Source organism: Myiozetetes cayanensis, unplaced genomic scaffold (assembly GCF_022539395.1).
Source record: "Myiozetetes cayanensis isolate MyiCay16 unplaced genomic scaffold, myiCay2020 scf15, whole genome shotgun sequence".
Classification (NCBI taxonomy): domain Eukaryota; kingdom Metazoa; phylum Chordata; class Aves; order Passeriformes; family Tyrannidae; genus Myiozetetes; species Myiozetetes cayanensis.
In genome coordinates this window covers 1,429,015-1,445,443 of record NW_026087159.1, presented here as the reverse complement: position 1 = coordinate 1,445,443, position 16,429 = coordinate 1,429,015, and the positions used below count along the sequence as shown (strand labels likewise).

Genomic DNA, 16,429 nt, shown 5'->3' with positions numbered 1-16,429 from the left:
ACTCAAGTCCTATCCTTCTCATGCAAAAAAACTTTGGTTCTGTCATGTTTGCAATTTTTAGAATAGTCAGACTCAGCATCTCTATTTTGGGGTGTAAGAAATTTTTAGGAAGTGTTTTCATATTTTCTGGGGAAAAAGCAGAGATATATGTATGAGTACTGCACCGTGAGATGAAACTGGAGAATTTATATTAAAATATATGTGTTGTCTTCATATGTATTTCATAATAATAATAATAAAGGTACTGAACAACACAGTGATTGGATTTACAAGTGAGAGAAAATTTCAGGGAGAGAGAAATGACATGAAACCTCCAAAAAACACAGATTACTGAGTAGAACACACATTATTCTGAGGCAAAGCCTATTAATGACAGATTCCCCATGGACAAGAGATACACAGCCTGCTGAAGGAAAACAGAAGAACAGAACCCAACACATTAAATCTGATTATTAAGTGCCAAATGGTTGAAAAATCCAGTTATGGCCTAGGAGAGGGGTGTGACTGAGAATAGCATCTCTTGTTTTAGTGCAGGTTATGTTGTATTAATGTTTTTCAGAACTTCACCCAGTTGTCTTATTTGACCCAGTCTCATATCTCCTAATCTTGAACCTGAATTTTGCTGTTATTTATGCCCCCCCCCCTCCCCCCAGACATCAGTGATGTGAGAGGGGTTTCTGTAGGTGTAACAGGGTTTCTGTGTTAAAAATTTTAGACAAAACCTTTAATTCTATTTTAAGTCTGCAGCTTAGTTTTGGGTGTTGGAGTGAGATGCAGGTAGCCAGTCCTGCCTGGCTGGGATGTAACAGCACTGAATTGGTCAGCAGGAATTTCTGGCACGTGGGTGATAATGTCAAGGAGCACCATTTCCTGAAAGGTCCACTGATGAGCAGTAGAAATGGATGCAGGACAGGAACACCCATCACTGCTGGATAGGTACCTACTGATGAGATCTGGCAATGCAAGGTGGTCCTTTTCTCTTTGATTAGGGAAAATACTCACAGCTGCATACATTAACTACAGAAATTCTATAGCAAAGACAGCTCTGCTGTGATAAATTAAATCATTTTGCAAATACAGTACCAGAGAGCTGTTTCAGAAGAAATTAAGCCTAGCAAGCCTCCTGAAATTAAACTTCTGCTGAAATAAATTGGTAGCATCTAACTAATATAGTGCAGCCTATGTCACAAACAAGAGAGATGCTCTTGGTTGATTGTGCCAATTTAAAAGGCTGTTTACAGCAAATCATTTTTCAGGTCTCAGTTCATACATCAGGGGTTATAAAGTACTTTAACTTTACTTTGGAACACATTTTAAGGTGCTTGGCACAGTTGGAGTTACAGAGTTTGTCATTTTGTTTTACTGAGTTTCCTAAATTAAGTTACTGCTTATACCTCTTGTTAGTGAGAGGCTGATGGCTTTGTGCTTTCTTAACATTTAGGAATACTGGATGCTGCCACCATTTTCACGTAAGATACAGTTGGCTTTTTTAAAAAAAGTCTCTAATTGAAAAGGTGTTAATGTGGAATTAATGATCACATGAAAAATATACCTGCCAAATTCCACTGCTTTAAAATACAAGATTTGGCTAACCATGGAAACATGCAGAAAAGCCTTGGACATGTGATTATATCTTAATCACTGTTAGCAGTTGATTATTTTTAGTGCTTTATTTCATAATTTTATGTCTCACAATAATGAAAATGTTATGGGAGGAAGCAGTGGGAAACGAAAAGCTATTTGCCTGTCCTTACTTACTAACTCCTTCTTACTGATCCACTGAGGTATTTTTTTCCCCCTCTGAAATTGCTCTCTGTATGCTGGAACACACCTCATTGTTCTCCTGGTGACAATCTAATCATTCTGGCTTGCAGACCTCTCACTAACATACCAGCAAGTACCTGCCACAGAAAAGGCATTGCTGTATTACTGGGACTTATAGTCCTCTTGAAAACAACACATATTTTATCTTTGAAAAGGAACAATACAGAAATTCTGAGAATCTGTGGTGTGATTCACGTCACTTATATACTAGGATCTTTAATCACAATCTTTTCACGGACTCGTAAAGTCCAAGAAGCTTTAATAAACAAGTGAAGATTAGTCTGCCTGTTTGTTGTTGGTTTTTTTTTTTAATAACAGTACAAGAACTACTTTCTTTCTGCAACAACTTGCAAAATTACAGTTGCCTTTTCAGCTCAAAAATGGACAATTCTTTAACTCAAGCATCTTATTTTTGTCGGTATTTTGATAAACACTGCAAAAAACTTTATGTAACACTGTTGACATTTTTTCCAGTTTTTGTTTTTAACTTTTACATATAATGGTATGCTTATAAGCAACTCGTATGAAGCTTTAAATGATCACAGAATCATTGATGTTGGAAAAGACCTCTTAGGTCATCAAGTCCAACCATCAACCTAGCACCACTGCCAAGTTCCCCACTAAACCACATCCTTGAGCTCCATATCCAGATGTTTTTTGAATGCTTCCAAGGATGGTGACTCCAACACTGTTCTGGACAACCTGTTCAAACGCTTGACAATCCTTTCCATGCCAACTTTTTTCTAATATCTAATTGAAACCCAAATCTAAATCCAATATTTAAATGTTGAAGAAACTTGTTCCTCCTCAGTAAGGTTCTGTGGCCTGTGTCTCGCTTGCTCTCCCCATACATTAGTGACTGGGCTGATGCTTTGGCATGACCACAGATGTGTTCTTTTAGATTTTATTACACATCTGAGTCCAGCATCATCCAGCTGAGGCCTTGTGGCTGGGCCAGCAGTGGCCTTGCTGCCCAAAGCCCTTTGCTGGGGTGGGTGTGTGACAGCCTCACTCCCCCCGCACCGAGGAGGAAAAGAGACTTCTCCACTCCTGCAGAAACATCTCTCCATACCACACACCACTCACTGCCAGCACACGGGTGACTCATTAATCTGGATGCACAAATCAGCTTTGCAGGACTGAGAGCTAAACCACAAAAAGCTGCATCTTTAGCTCCGTGCGTTAGCAGGGACGCCGTGGGGGCTTTAATGTCAGAGGTTGCCTCCTGAAAGCCAAACTGCTGAGCCCTTGCCTGGCTGGGTTGGAGCAGGACAAAGGAGGATATATTTAGAACAAATACAGTATTTGAATTCTCAGCATGTAGGAACTAATAGTTTTACTCGGTGCTACTGTGATATTTAAGGAGAGGCTTTGCTTTGTGTCACCCTTCTTAAAGCTGTTCTCAGAGCTGTTTGGAGACATTATTCACGTGTGACGCTGATATACGTCAGCAATGTATAAAAGTAAAGAGGGAATGAGGCAAAACAATAGGTCTGCACTAGTTATTACAGATTTTAATTAGTGTTCATCAACTGCTGCTGGTCCTCAGCTCAGCTCAGGTTTTGTGAATTAGCCCATAACACCCACAGAGAGCTTTGCAGCGTAGGACACATCCCAGCTGAGCCTCTCAGAAGGAGGGATGTGGGTTTGAATGGCACAATAAAGACTTTTCAAACCACTGGGCATGGTTTGTGTGGCACCTGAAGCCGTCACCATGCAAACAGGCTCTGCCTGGGGGAATGAAATGTGTTAGAAACGCTGCCTGGGCCCTGCCAGGGGAGCCGTGAGGAACAGGTTTGGAACCCTTTCAGCCCAAGGATTAAAAAAACATGCTTGGAAAAAAGAAATGAAAAAGAAGAATGGGATTTTTTTGTCATTGTTGAAGCCTGTTTAAAATGCTGTCAGCAGTGTAAAATGGTGTAAAATGGATCAGAGCTGCCACCTCAATTTTTAATGAGATAATCTGAAATGGGAAGATCTCGGGCACCTAGTCCAGGTCAGTGCAAAATTGTCCTTACGTGATGTTCTCTTTAGTGAGCTTTAAAGTACTTGGAATAGATCAGCTATTTCCCTCTAAAAGAGACAGCATTGAAGTAATTTTCATCATTTTCTGTGAACAGACCAGCTTTAACTGCAAACTAAACTCTCTTCTTTATTTCTGTGCACAGTTGTGCTGCCATTGCTATAAAGAATTCAGTGCTGAATTCTGTAGCATGACTAAAGCCTTTCCTCACTTTATTTCATTTTAGCTCGAGGCACCTTATTTTATTCTTTATTTTCTCTCTCCCTGAGTTTCCTCAAAGCCAATTTTGCTCTTTTCCCTGTATTATGTACCCCTAGGCTGAATGCACATTTCCCACCTTTTTAATTTAGCAGAGGAACAGGAGCACAGGTAGGTGGAAATTCCTGTGTTATGTTATATAACCCACATAGTTCCATCCATAGCCTACCTAATATAAATAAGGCTATTTTGAGTTTGGGAGTCTCCTGAATTCCTTGTTTTTAAATCAAATAAACATAATATAAAACCGCTTTTAAAAAATACCTAAGTCAGGAAATCACATGATCCACCAGTAGAGTCAATAAGTTTGGTCAGTTCTTTTCAGTCCTGTCAAAAACCTATTAGGTTTCAGTGGGTTCTCCCCAACACATAAATCTTGCCAGGCATCTTATTTCTTAATTACACAGCACAGACTGTCAGTTTGCAGATGTTGTACAGTAAATTAAATTGTCAGGAATACACAGTTTCAAGAGACTACTCGTGCTGCTAAAGCTGTGGTACTAAACTGTAAGTGCTTTTTGGCTACTTTTTGGCACAGCTTTCATTACTTACAGTTGTGCAAACACTTCTGGGTGGAGAGAAATAAGCTTACCGTGTATTCAACAACTATAGACTACAATTTGCTCTGTTTTATCAGTCATAAAAGTAAAGATAATGAGATACTTCCTATATTTCCTGGTGTTTATAAGTATTTGGGGTAGATTTCAAAGTCACTCTTGTCTCCTTGTACCAGTACAAAATCAAGCCTGTGAGTGTGGGCAGCTACAGATAAGAAACAATTCAATTCCTAATAAGCAAAAGCAATCTGTCTAAAAAAATTCAGATTTTTCTGACAAAAAATGTCACAGTATTGGTCTAGAAGTTACAATGAGGTTATGTAATGGGTATTTTTCCTTATCTGTGATCTAAAGCTCTAAGAACATCTTCAGAAATCTTTAAATGATTTCTTAGAAAAGCAATATTCCACTGCCTTTGTTTTACCATTTATAAATTAACTTTATGCTCTCTGTGACTCTTCTCTCCTTAAGCAGGGAACAGAGAGCAGATTAACTCAATAATTAATTTGGCCTGACCATTTTCCAGGTCCAAGTGTGGGTGCCATCCAGAAGGAGTTATCTGGGACAGATAATGTACTGACCATACCAAAAAGTGTCCGTGCTCTCATTCCAGATTCACATTCCGAAGCCAATCCTTCTCCACTCTGTTTCCCTGGGTGATCAATACCCAGCAAGGATACACCCCTGAGTAGAATAATATCTCAAAAGAAAGGAATGCAGTGCAATAGTTCTGTCTCATCAGTACATTTTGGTCGTGGCACTGGGGAGAGTGACCTCAGTGGAAAGGTCTTTGGGCAGGATATTTGATTTACTGGAAAATAACACAAGGAACCAGAGTAGATGAGTGCAACTGTTAAGCTACTTACATTTTATTCTTAAAATAAGATACTCAAAGAACTGTTCATTACTTTTCTTTGACTGGAGTATATTTACCAAATAGACTTTTGTATTTCTGAAAATTCTGTTGCCAATCAATTCATCTGGGTAGATATCTCCCCTTATAAAAACATGTGTTCAGATATTGTTTTTTAGTGAAAAGGCAGAATGTTGTGCAGCTTTTCAGGCTCTCTGTGTGCTTTCAGAGATGCCAGTGGGAAACAGTTCTCTAAACACTGACTTAAAGTCAGTCTGAGATGAGAGAGCAGAAACTCAAAGGTTTTGTGTATTTTTATCAACTGTTGAACTGATTCAAGTAGATAAGTAGCTACATTGAGGGTAGATAAGTGGATCTGAGATGCATTTTCATTGTCTTAAGATCAGAACCACAAAAATAGAATAGGTATTATTTTGTATTTGTATTTAAAAAGTAAGTAAATCTAATTTCATGTTAAATCTCAGAGTTAGAAGATGCTTGTTTCCTTTTAGAAATGTGCCTTTCTCCAGCACTTACACTGCATGTGTATTTTAAAAAACTATATCTAAATCATTGCTATACTTTGTCAGTGAGACACTGGCAGCTGATTGCATCAGTCATGGGAGAATTTTCAAAAACACCACAATTTTAGTTCTGTTATGGGAGAGAATTGAGAGGTTTTTGCTTTGTACTGAGAATGAAACTGCTAACATTTCTACTGATCTCTGTTCTGGAATTAATTTTTTAAATGACACTGTAGGAATTTTTTTTTTTTTACTTGAATTCTAGATTATATTCTGGGAGGTTTTCATAGAATCATAGACTATACTGAGTTAGAAGGGACCCACAAGGATCATCATTGTCCAAACACACCTTGAGCTTTGGCAGGTTTGGGGCCATGACCACTGCCTTGGTAGCCTGTTCAGTGCCCAACTACCCTCTGGGGGAAGAACTTTTCCTAATATTCAACCTAACCTTCCATAGAGATCAAAAATATCCTGTATTTGCAGTCACCCTAATTTGCTAAAACACTTAAGCTGAAATCCCACTGTCTTTGAGAGAATTTGGCATAACTTCACCAGTTTACTGAATATTTCCAGCCTGCTAAACTGGGACAGACTCCAGTAGCACTTGGAATAATTTTTTTAACTTGGTGCGTGTTAATTTAAAACTACCTCAAGAAGATTTAAGAGACAAGGAGGAGAGGAAAGAAGAGTAATTTACTTTTCTTTGTGAATCTGTTCTTAAAAGTTCATTTGTTTTGAGCATCCCAGGGCTCCTCTCAGCCCCTCTGCAAAGCCGAGACTCTTCCCCCAAGATCCTGAAAACCCACTAGAGCTGGGAGAAGGATGGAGGTGGAGAAGGGATGCCCTGGGTGGAGGATTTACATCAATCTGTCCCAAAGACATTTCTTCCCTGATCTAAATCTATAAAGCTCTTACATAGTCAAAAACTTCCAGGAACCCATGAAACTTGTGAGCACCCCTTTGCCATTGGGATTTATAAGTACCCAAAATGTTTACAAAGGTATTAAAGACAGGATCGTTTCTTTAAATTACTGCAAACAATGTGTTTTTAAAAGTTTTCTGTGGTATTGCTTGTGCATGTGGAATATTATCCATGAACTTTCCCCCAATGATTCCAGAGTGTTCTATAATCTGTTCACAATAAGCACATTTGCAGATGTGCAGACATATAATGATAGGAAGTACAAACAAGACCTCTGTGTAAAGCATAGCACAACGGGGAGCCAGGAAGGTTTATGATTCAAGTAGTTTAAAAGACTTTTTAATAGCTGATGAAGGAGATTTCAGTTTGCTTTAGGAAAGTACATACAATAATAATGCATGCACTTCATGGAGAAAGAGATGAAACAAAGCAATTATTCTGCTCTAAGCTGATGTTATTTGTATGATAAACCGCCTAGATGAGGTATTTTACCAAGAGCCTTGTTTAAAATATTTTTTCAGGCAATCTGAATTGTAATTTATGCATGAATCAGCCAGACCTGATGAGCTTTATGATGTTGGTTATTTTTTTTCCCCAGTATGTTGCTTTTTCAACAAACAGACCTCTCAAACATTTGTAGAAACCTTTATGTACCACAACATGAAAACCTTAAAGGCATCTTCCTCATACTTCTTAGGATTTCACCATTCATGTAGGGACTAAATTGAATTTATCACCACCAGAGCATGATGCTGGCCTGTGCAGGAGGATTTCCTGGGTGCTGAGCAGTGCAAAGGTGCAACACAAGTATTTCATTTCTAGTACAAAAGAGTGAGATGTGCAGGGCAGGCCCTGGGTATCAAAATTCTGCTTGACATAAGGAGTGTTACATTTGCTTGGCAGAGAACATTTTGAAAAGATCCATAGGCATGTCCTTCATCCAGAGAGGTTTTAAAGATCTTTCTTATCTGAAGTGCCAGGGATTGTTAAACTGCATCTCTTATTTTTAGCTGATTCCAAGTGTGGGTCCTTTTTGAAGACAAAGTGGAAAGAGATTGACAGTCTTAAAAAAAAACCTTATGTACTGTATCTCCTGGCATTGTATCTCTGTACAGGATGTGTGAGTTGTTGCAGATTCCTGGGGTTTTTTTCATTGTGATGCAATTTAAATATATTTTATCTGTTTGAAAAGTTAAAGCTGGGAGTTGGAAATCCAGATTCAAATGCTTTAACAGTTGGAATATAATGCTAGAATTGTGCCATCACTGCAGTTTGTGAATGACATTCAAGCTCTCTTGTAAATTTAACTCATTCCTGTGTTACCTTCTATATTAATAAAACCTGTTTGTTAGGTCTAGAGTTTTTTCACACTGTCCTAAATTTCAGAAAATTAGGGCAACCATTTCTACTGCTGTTTCAGATCTTCCAGGGAGCTGGCAGTTACTTATTGGAAAAGTCCTAGTTTGAGTTCTGCAGGTCAGTGACCAAAGGTGATTTGAAAACCCACGGTAAGAGAGCTGCCTTTTAAACTCTGCTGCTTGCCTAAGAAATGGCATTATTATCTTCTACATGTTTGAGCAGAAGTATATAAATATTGTATGCTTGATCTTAAACCGGGCAAATTCATAGTGGAAATATAACATTTTAATATAAGAGTATCAAATACTGAGGTCAGAAGGGCTCTGGAAGTAAATGCCAGAGCAAGGACTGCCTCCTTTTATGTGGGATGGATTTCTTTGAGAGGAATATGGTGGTGTGTTTGCTTTTCTTAATAAGGGCTTAGAGATTTTTTGGAAAAGGACATTGGTTTGAGATCAGCTTTTAAACTTGAGCTCCAGAATTTGGCAGCAGGCAGGAATGTTGCCACGGCAACCCATTATCTAAGGCAGTGTTATTGAACCTCCTGCCAGTTCGTCCACAGTTGAATGCTGAAGGCAACCTTAGAGGGTATTAAATGTTCTGTCCTGAAACAGTTCAGCAGGGCCTTCCAAAAATAGACTGGGACTTGAGAATATGAAGAGTTATCTGGAAAGAAGAGAGGGGAAGACTTTTCCCTTTAAGAGCTGAATGAATACATTCTATCTTGATGGCGAGTTCTCATCATCTCAGTGAAACTGTTGGATGTTTTATGGTGAGTGGAGGCAGTTCACAGGCATTCTAAATTAGAAGGGTGATTATGAATTTTGTTCTAGAATAGCCTCTGAATTTAGGATGTTGTCATTTTCATTTCTCCTGCATTGAGAGTGGTGATCCTTAAGGAAGTGCTGTCCTTAAGGAAGTGCATCCAGACCCATCTCTCAGGGTTCCAAGCAGGTGGGGAAGATGCTCTCTGAGTTACATGTGCCTTAAGGGCCGTGTGTTGGCCACCCCTTGAGTGCTATAACTGAATTCTGCTCTTAAAACCAGCCAGCTGGTTTCAGTGAAGCATCCTCAGTCCAGCCAATTTTTAACATCTACAGGCCTCAGTATCATCTGTTCCTTCTTACACTTTTTCACATATAAAAACAGTGCTGGTCACCAAAAACCCCTATAAAATATAGAATGAATTGCATGACTTGGGATCATATCCTCATGAGCCCAAATCTCAAGGGCTGTTTCCTTTATATTTGTTATCGCTTGGGAAATATTTGCCAAGTTTTGGCATTCCATTCTCCAGACTTCTGTGTGAAATTAACCCAAACACTTTTCTGCTCTGCATTTCTCTGACTGTTTCCTGAACTGATTCTAAACTGAAATACTTGTACTGTGATACACTTGTCAAACTGTGCTCAAAAAATAAGCCCCAACTAGAAATACATGTCAAATAATGCAAAACTGACAGTTTCAGTCAAATTAATGATGACTGATACCATTTGCCACAAGCATCCAAGGTTCCAATAATATTTTCTTGCTGGCAGATAGGAAAAAACCCCTCTTCTATTTAATTAAATTTTTTCCATTTGGTGGTATAAAATGAGAAAGGTTTGTTTCATATTTACAAAAGTTCTCTTGTTATTTATCTCATGATGCAGTTAATATTCTAGTTAATCTGTTTAACAAAATACTACATCCCTCACCACATGAACTTGTCTATTCTACATCTGACAAGCTGAAATATTTTTGTTTATCATACATATTATATAATGTGTATATTAATACATTACATATTATGTAACATCTGTATCTCCATACATATGTTTCATATATGTCCATATCTATAAATTTCAATATTTCAAAGTAACTTTGTGGGTGATTTGTGTGTGGAGGAGTAGTGTTGGCAATTTATCTTTCAATACCTACCACAAGATCGCTTCTTAAGGTTAAGAGGGAGCTGTATTATGTGTCTGAGACTGGAACAGAGGAGATACCAACTACAAATTACTATCAGAATTCCTGTTTGATTACAGGTGCTGTTCACAAGAAGTTCAAATAAACCTTCAACTTTTGATGTGAAGGTTCTGCAGTAGTAGGAGGGATAGGAAATTTCATTGGATTTCACCCTTCTAAAAACTCTTTAATGAAATGTGAATTTCCCCCGAAGTTCATTCTCAGTTTATTTCTGCTACTTGGAAGCTAAAAATCTTAGTGACGAGCCCTCCTTGCCAAAATTGGAATATTTTCTCTGAGCTATTGAAGAGCACGTGTGCTTAGTGTAGTCTTAGTTTTAGATCCTTCCTTCTGCAGGGAAAAACAAAAACTAGAAGAAACATTTTATTGGTTTTTTGGTGTTTGTTTGTTGTTTTTTTTTTAATGTGTTCTGGAAAACAGTGTGAAAATAGAACTTTATCTGCCTCTAAGGTATAGAGCTACACCTCAGCTCTGCTCAAACAGTGCTAAGCAGAGGCATTAAATCCCCCTGCTCCTGCAGGGATTGGAGCCTGCTCAAAGCTCGGGATCCTGCTCTGGATTTGGGCAGGCTCTGTGGGATCCCAGCAGTCTGAGGGACACGCTGCCATCCTGCAACATCCACGCTGAGAGTGAGGGGCTCAACAGCCAGAGCTGCTTATCCAACATCAAGGGATCTCCAGCTGACCCTGTAAGGCTTCTTACACTAAAGAAAGCAGCCAAAACAGAAGCCAAGGGCTGGCAGGGTATAAATCACTCTGCTCACATCAGCCTTGCTTTATTTGTTTTTCCCCTTTTTCAAATGATTTTTAAAATGGACTGTTTACTACACAGCTAGGGTGGCTCAGCTACCAACTACCCTTTCATAAATTCTGTTTGTGCCTGTTAGGAAACTGGATGTATAGATTTTTCTTGCTCCTTTGGGCAGCTGGGGATCTAAAAGAAAGCGACAATCTGTCGTAAGCTTGTCTTCCTTTAACCTCTCTTGAGAGAGAGGTCTTTTGTCTTAGTGAGGATTATCATATAGAGGAATACATGGAAAAATAAATGGACTTACTGCCCCATGGGAACCAATGCAAGCCTGCCAAATTCAGCAGCTTTCATAATAAATTTAATGTATGTACGGTAAAGTACAATATAAACCCCACCAGGTATTTTATCCTTTCAAATTTACTCTTTCAGATTCTGTAGCAGTTTCAATAGCTCTGGATTTATACCCAGGGCACAGCATGTGCTGTTCGGTCTGGGAAGAGTCACAGCTGCACAGATGGAAAGTAAAGGACATCTCAGTAATTGCCAAGGAGCAAAGAGCTTTCCCTCTGCACTGGGGGTGAGCAAAACCCTTGGAGTCTCCTGTGTCACAGGGTGTCCTCCACACAGCCCCCTCCAGTTCCACGGAATCACACAAAAGAGGTGCTGAGTTCTGCTGGTCATGGACAGTTTGACACATCCCATCCCTCCCATCCTGGCTCCTCATTTTTGGAGTAACAAAAAGGAATTTTGCAGTTCCCCTGCTGAGGGGCTGAGCCAGCTCTGACACAGGGAGGATTTTCAGGTGCAACAACAGCTTTTGGAGGAGAGAGAGGCTGAGGAAAACTTTCCTCTTGCCCGCTAAGGCAGAAGGATTGTGTTTTGGTGTAATAGTTGCATTTTGTTGTTTCAATAGATTCATGTTTTAACCCGAATGCCAAGGATATTTCAATTATTTCTGCAATTCTTACATTTATTCAATACCTATCAGGAAGGCTCCTATTAAAGACAGGAGTTAATCTGGGATAAATATCAATTACTGCTGGGCTACTTTAGGTCTATTCTTTAATACATTCGTAATACATTTTAATATTTAGCCTTTAAAAACTTAGATTGCCAGGTTTTTAATTCTGCTACTGCTAGGTCAGCTGTTTTCCTGTTGTCAAAAATTAAAAACATTTCAATATTTAAAATAACTATACTGTTCATTTTTGGGCATATGTTACTGCATATGTTTGTAGCTCTGTTTTTCTGAATGTGTAACATTTTTTGGCATATATTGGTATTTCATTCTGAACCTGGGGGAATTAATGTTTATAGTCATGGTTTGAATTCATTTTAGGTCTGATTGTTAAGAGCTCCTCTGGGAGTAAGTGAAGGAATCCCAAGGAGGTATAAATGGAAACAAAGGTAGGAGAAGAAAGAAAGGCAGATGGTGGAAACAATAGCACATCTTTTTTTAGATCATTGATCTAGTACAGAGGAGACTGTTATAAATCCTTTATATACTCCACACTCATTTTTAGTGATAGAAACACCATATTTTCAAATTTTGAGCCATAAAATTTAGCTAATAAAAAAAATTGAATTAGTTACTCCAGTTAAAATTTTCATCATCTTAAAAAAAAAAAAAAGGCATCTGAAACTCCGGGAATCTGCAAAAGTAAACAAAGTTTTTTTTGCACCAGCAGCAAACTTGTGGTGCCTTTGAGAGATCTTAGAATATTTTGTTTGTTTATTTATTTATTCATAGCATCTTTCATTTCTGTGGCTTGTCATTAAATTGATTCTATTTATGTGTTTGGAACATGTCAGGTTTTCTTTCCCAAACAAACAATAATCAACATGCTCAGAAAGGAAATAAAATAAGCATCCTTAATGGTGAACTGGTGAACACTGAATGAACTGGTTTGGTTTTGCCCTGGCTGCAGTATTTTTTCACCTGTTAAATTCTGTTCAGAAGCAGTAAACCATATGATGATGTCCTAAAATAATTTGTGTAATAAATATTTTCACTATCTTTTCCAAGTGACCTGACATGGCATCACTACTCTAAAGAGAAAGTGCCCTGTAATTAATTCAGTAGGGAATTATTCCTTCTTACACCCCTTCAGAACAGAATTAAAATTTAAAACATGTACATTTAGCGAAAATATTTTGATGTCAATATGTCGCTCAGCATTCCTTGCCTGTTAACCGTATTTTTTCCAAGATAAAAGAGAAAATCTCATAGATAGCCTTTAGCATTTAAAAAACAGATTTCAGTTTTACTTTTGCAAGCCACATAAATGACTAAATTCCATTTCCAACAACTACATCCATATTCTGACAGGCAGAAAAGCCGTAGGTTTGTGTGGGGTTTTTTTCCCCCCCAAATTCTGCCTGTTCAATCAAATGAACTCATTACTGAAGTTGATATAGAGTGGTTATTAATACTGAATGTGTCCGTTTCATATTAAACGTATTATTCTGGCACAAGAGTATTTTCATCTCCAGATCACAGGCAGAAGTAATTTAAATTCAAAGCTCTAATTATACTTTAATTAAACCAAACCATATTTCATAGGATTGTTTTGGCAGTGTGAGGAAGAAGTCTGTCTCCTCAAGAGCTCATGAGGTGGTTGTGACAAATTATAAAGTCACTGAAGCCAAGTAGAATTGTTCCAGTCAATTAAGTGTGTCTGTGAAGGAATATCTGCACGGGCTAAGCAGAGGGAAGAATAGAGTGGTATTTTAAAGCTTTTCAGACTTAAGCAGCCATTGTTTGAAATCAAAAATATTGAAATTTGGTCTTATTTCTCTCCATACTTCTTAAACTTCTCATACTTCCTAAAACTCTTAAGAAGTCCGTTGGTTTTGGTTGGGCCAGTAATCCTGTTAACCTGTTAGGCATTAATGACACATTCAGTGATCTGGTAATTTAGGTTTCTCTAAATTACAATGGCTCAAAGTTCTGTTTCTATGTATGAGAAAATGTGTTTAAAAGCAGAGAACATGTCAAAACTTATGGCACACAACTCTTTGAAACTAATGGACCTCTATTTTATTCCTCTTTGCCTTCATTGTTTTCTTTTTAAATATTTTTGCATCCAGATGCAGATGTGATCTATAAATGTTTGTGATTTTGTGATTAGAATGGAAATCATGAGTTTCTTTATAACTTCAAAAATACTAGTTTTGGGAGGCTTTGTGGAGGTTTTTGGGTTGTTGTTTTTTTCTTTTGTCATTTGGGCGTTTTCTTACAGAATTTTTTTTCCAGAATGTTAGCAAGTGTTAATAGCAAAGCTTTATTGTTATTATTATTGGCCAGATAACACAGCAGGCAGACAGATTTCCCAGGTATCCTTCCATGGCACAGAGGATTGGAGCAGAGCTATGGTATGTGCTGGAAGCAGGTGACAGACACTCTAAGTGCTTTCTCAGTTGCTTCTCACCTCCATCTTTTCAAGTCTAACCTTTAGCAAACAAGAGATATAAATATACAATATTTTTTGTTGGGATTTTTACTCTCTTTGGTTAGTTTTGATCTTTGTTTTTAAAGGACTCCTGTAATGGTTGGTATAAAAATAACAGTGGACACAGTGAGCACACCTTGGTAATTCCCAGGCTGCTGGGAATTTTTAGGCAGAAGTGCAGCATTTCACATCTTTTCCACAGGCTTAAGTAATTGTAGACAAGACTTGTAATCTGGTAGTTATCCACCTTCTATCTTTACTGAAATTAGTGAGGTGAGTAATTAATACTCAGAGGGCTACTCAAGGGCAAAATCTTTCTCTTGGATATTAAAGAAATTAGATGTTACCAAGGCAAATGTTAAAATGGCAGTGAAGTGTGTGGGTGTGCAAAGTATTGACCAGGTATTGGTCGGGTCATACGTGAAAATCTGAATTGGAAGGATGTATTTAACTTTGGTAAATAGGAATATTTGAGTCACCGTGGGGCTGTTAGGGTTTATCCAGCATATTTCAGCTCTCTTTCTCTGTGGTGACAGTGAAGTTATGGAGCTCAGTTTGGAGTAAATGACTTTTTTAGTCATGTGGACGATGCTTCCTGTAAATTAATTTTTCATGGGAAAAAGAACTGGGCACTACCAAAGGTATTTCTTATCAGATAGGTATGGATATTTTGGAACTCTATGTAAAAGGATTTGAAGGTCTATCAGCCACATGTACAGCCTAATATAACTGTATGTAACAGCCCAAGTTACATCAGAACTTTAGTCTTCCATGCATGGTCTAAACTGGATCCATATCAGGGATCCTCCTGTAGCTGCATCAAAATAAATACTGTCAGAAAGACATGGGGGAAAAGGACAAGTGGTTTAGCAGAGTGTTTGTCACAGCTCACTAAACACTTCCTGTTCCTAAAACCTCCAAGTAATTTCTAATTAACATTTGCATACAAGTTCATTAGAACCCTGCATGATGTATGACAATGGCTGCAGAGGGATTTGAGCACTGATGCTCCGTAATATGAAAGATCCCATATTATGTCATTGTAATTTTTCATAATAGTCTCAGTTATTTCCCAAGTTTCTCATACCTGAAAGTACTTAATGAGTAAATCTTGACTCTGTTCAGTGGAACTGAGCTTTTTAAGTGGAAATTGCACAAAAGATGCAAATTGAAGTAAAGCTTTGGAATCTGTTATGGGTTTTTTCCTGTGAACCTACCATGTCGTTGAACTTTGATTCAGTCCTCTTGTATGAGACCTGGATTCTTAGTTTTTAAAAAATCTATTTTTATTTTGGGAAAGGAATTGATAGCTGAGAAAGGTCAACATATGCTTTGCAAATTGATCAGTTACCTAATCTGTTACGTTTTAAGCTATACAGCATGGAAAAAATCATTGCCAACTAAAAAATTTTAAGTGCCACATCTCCTCATTTTTTGAACCCCTTCAGGGATGGTGACTCCACCATCAGATTGAAAACCACACTGTTTGAAAGTCCTGGTTATGAAAAATTCTCCAAAACTTTGAAATACTACTAGAGAAAAAAATCAAAATGCACAGGCTGAGTGAATATTAGGACTTTTGAGCAAAGCTTTTCAATCATGAAGAGTAATTATGGGGATGAACTTTTAAGCCTAATATTTGGTGGCTTAGTTAACTGTTGCTGGCTGCTACTCTTTCTTGTGCTGTTTATCTGCTGGAGATAGCTCCATGTTTATCCCTGACTTTTAACAACTTTTTCTTTACTGATGTTGCTTGTACAATGGAAACACACTTAGTGGATTCATTTAGCTCTGGACTAGTTATTCTGTTCAAGTCCTGGGCTTTTTTCTCTTCAAAATCTTACATCTCCTGTTAAGGTCACACACAGAACATGAAAGTTCCCATGAAAGAAAATGTTCAAGGTTGTGCTTCAAGTCTATGTGAAATATTGAACTG

The 16,429-nt window shown here is 38.0% G+C and overlaps 1 long non-coding RNA gene across 1 annotated transcript in view; it reads left to right on the top strand.

Annotated features, from left to right (window-relative positions):
* Positions 1-3,571: 3,571 nt before the first annotated feature.
* LOC126637236 (uncharacterized) overlaps positions 3,572-16,429 on the top strand; it is a 140,135-nt gene continuing 127,277 nt past the window's right edge. Inside the window, exon 1 of the long non-coding RNA XR_007628297.1 lies at positions 3,572-3,820. This is a non-coding gene — a long non-coding RNA (uncharacterized LOC126637236). The remainder of the gene's footprint in view (positions 3,821-16,429) is intronic.